This window comes from Aplysia californica, unplaced genomic scaffold (assembly GCF_000002075.1).
Source record: "Aplysia californica isolate F4 #8 unplaced genomic scaffold, AplCal3.0 scaffold00254, whole genome shotgun sequence".
Taxonomy (NCBI): Eukaryota; Metazoa; Mollusca; class Gastropoda; order Aplysiida; family Aplysiidae; genus Aplysia; species Aplysia californica.
Window position 1 is genome coordinate 190,348 of NW_004797524.1, and position 2,267 is coordinate 192,614.

A 2,267-nucleotide genomic window follows, 5' to 3' on the forward strand; every position below is an offset into this window, starting at 1 on the left:
GCTGCTGCTGCTGTTCTTATCGTTCAACACCAAACTAGACACACAAATTGAAGGCAAAATTTGAAGGAAGATCTCGTCAAATTCTTTCAAGACTGTTTGCCAATCACAAGACTTTAGGCAACTGATAGCTTTCACTTTATCTCTAGCAGTGTCCAGTTGGCAATGCTACAGTTACTTGTCCACAACTGGAATCCTTGAAGATAACGATAGTAAAAGCAGACAGACACCAGCTAGCAATGGCACGGTTTTCGTGAAGTTGTGTGGTGCTGGTTAGCTTCTTACGATTTGCTAGAACTATGTAAAAAGTTTAGATAACCAGTGGTCACCTGCTGGGCACCCCGGACAGGGAAGTCGGGGGTCTTCGGGGTTTTTGTTTTGTTTTGTTGTTGTTGTTAGTTATTTAGTTGGTTGTTTAGTTGGTTGTTGGTTTTTTGGTTTTGTTTTTTGTTTTTGGTAAGTGTTTTCACGGCGCTTGCAATTGCGTAAGGGCATATGAGCGCGTGGAACACATTAAACATTATATTTTTCAGTTTGGTAGGAATTATCTTTGGGGTTTGCTCTGCTTGTTCCGTAGAAACCATGCTACCTGTAGATTTTTATTTTTTTTATCAATACCAGCTACAATTAATTAATATTCGTTACGCCAGTGGCCCAGTGGTTAGACTTTCGTATTCGCAACCTTAAGGTTTGTAGGTTCGAATCCCGTGAGGGGCCCAACTTTGAGTCCTTGAGATAAGTACTGTACACGAATTTTCCTCTCTTCACTTAGTAATGACAGCGAAACATCTTGTCAGTTTGTTAGTGTTTGAGCGCGTGCAATCTGCAGGTTGCACTGTATGCTTCCCTAGAAGCTGAGAATGTTTCTGGGTTGTGTGCTTTGGTCTGCTAGGGTAATAACAGTTGCAAAGCGCTTAAAGCATGCAGAAGAGCGTAGATAGAATCTATGCCCTGAGTTAATCAATTCTGTGGTGTCTGTCCGTTGTGCGTGGCGTCAGTAGCCTCCCAGATCTGTAACCGGGAGATTGCGGGTTCGGGGGGGGGGGGGGTGAAATTCGAGCCTCAGCTCGGCTACACATTATGCCTTATTAATTGTATTGGTCCTTTCGGTGATGGACGTTGGATGCTAGTACTGATAGCAGCGTTAAACCTATACCATTTCCCTTTTTTTAAGGTTTGCTGTGTGATGATAGTATATTTTCTTTGTTGTTGCTGTTGTTGTTGTTGCTGTTGTTGTTTGTTTGTTTGTTTGTTTGTTTGTTTTTCAGGGGAAAAGGAGAGGGTGATAAGAGAAGCAACCGGGAGAGTTCAGTAATAATATAATTAAGTGAACTACAGAGAGCTGGGAGGGGAGGGGGGAGCTGCTGAGAAACCCTGGAACGTTCAGAGATTTCTTTGAGCAGAAAAGCCACAAACCTCAAACACCGGCAGACAATTGAACACCCATTGTATTACTTTTAGCACAAAATAATAATGGCTGTGAAGGTTCTTCCTATACTCCTTCGGCGTCGCCAATCTCCACACCAGTTTTCTATAGGCACCTACTTGACATAGCCTAGCAAAGGCTTAATTTTGCTTGATGAGGCACGGATATCTCACAGATATAAAAGGTCCAAAGCGGCGACAGATCGGTACAGTATGGTTTAGCCAACAACTGGGAACTCTTCGTAGACTCCAGAGATCAAATAACCGGAAAAGGTGCCGTATACCTCTGCCGGCTGGCCGTACAGGTCTGTGGCGTCGGCCGTTGTGATGTACACCTGGTCGCTCTTAGCCAGTCGCAGAATCACAGAGTTCCCTAGTTTGGAGAAAGGAGCCAGAGCAGACGGATGGTGTCGTATATGACGTTACATAAAGTCGCAACAGCACGAAACGAAAAGATTCCACGTCCACTAACTTTATTGTAAAACTTCTCACAGACTTATCTGAACACATTGGGCTTGAGACCACTGGATCTATAACTTGAATATTTAATAATGTATTAGTGAAGTGACAACATAAAAAGTAGAACTTTTTATTGCCTGTTCTTCAAACCTATAGAATTTGTTGACAAAGAGAGGAGCTAATTCAGTGCCAACAAAAGTAGATCTAGTAGGATATTGACTTTTCGTGTTTCTTTGATCTGCAAGAACATTCTGTTCAATTCAGCCTGTCGTACGGTCTCTATGCATTTAATGGTTTGGCCTTTTATAGCAATTGCTGATAAAATGTGGAAATCAACTATTCGAGCAGGAGTGGAAGGAGTATGTGTGTGTGTGTGTGTGTGTGTG